This window comes from Triticum aestivum, chromosome 2B, assembly GCF_018294505.1.
Source record: "Triticum aestivum cultivar Chinese Spring chromosome 2B, IWGSC CS RefSeq v2.1, whole genome shotgun sequence".
NCBI lineage: Eukaryota > Viridiplantae > Streptophyta > Magnoliopsida > Poales > Poaceae > Triticum > Triticum aestivum.
In genome coordinates this window covers 562,224,927-562,225,759 of record NC_057798.1, presented here as the reverse complement: position 1 = coordinate 562,225,759, position 833 = coordinate 562,224,927, and positions in this window count along the sequence as shown.

Sequence of the window (833 nt, the reverse complement as noted above, 5' to 3'; positions counted from 1 at the left end):
GGTGGTCTCGGGCCGCATGAGCACACGGGGCTCGGCTAGCTCGATGAAGTGGACGGCGGCGGAGCTCCTGGACACGGTGGCACGGCGTTGGGTGGACGGAGGGCGTGGCTACGGCGAGGGGGTGGCGGCGATGGCGTCGGCCATGGCTGGGGCGTGCGAGGGGGAGGAGCTGGAGAGGAGAGGGGGTGTCTGGGGGGTTCGGGGGAGAGAGGGAGGCCAATCCATGGCGTTAGCCAGGCGAGGGAGGCGGCAAGGCCGCGAGCAGGTGCGTGGCACCCATGCGGTGCTCGCCGTCGAGCACCTGCCTGCCTGCCTGGCCGCAAGCAGCTCGCTGGCGCGGTGCTGGGCTGGGCCGGCAGGTGGGCCGGTGCTGGGCGACAGGTAAGGGTTTTTCCATTTTCTTCTGTTTTCTCATTTTTAATACTTCTGCAACTTTGTTGAATTAAATAAAATACCTAGGCAACTTCAAAAATCACCAAACTACTCCTGGTCCATAGTTGGATTATTTCCAACATGAAACATTTTAGTTTGGAGATATTTGAGCATTTAAATATTTTATATAATTTTAAATGCCCAAATTCAAATATTTATGATTTAATTCAAAAACCCTAAGATGGCCTAGGAAAATGTGCACCACTTTTGGCAGAGGTTCTGAACCAAGACAAAAATGATGGGCATTTTAGAAGGGCATTTCAGGTTCATTGAAGATTATTTTTAGTAACCCTAGTTGGTTTCAGGGGGAACTGGGGGTTCTGTCATCCCCATTTCAAGTTTCTGATGAAAGGGTAAACATGATGCAACACTCTAATGCATGACTAGCTAGGGTGTGACAG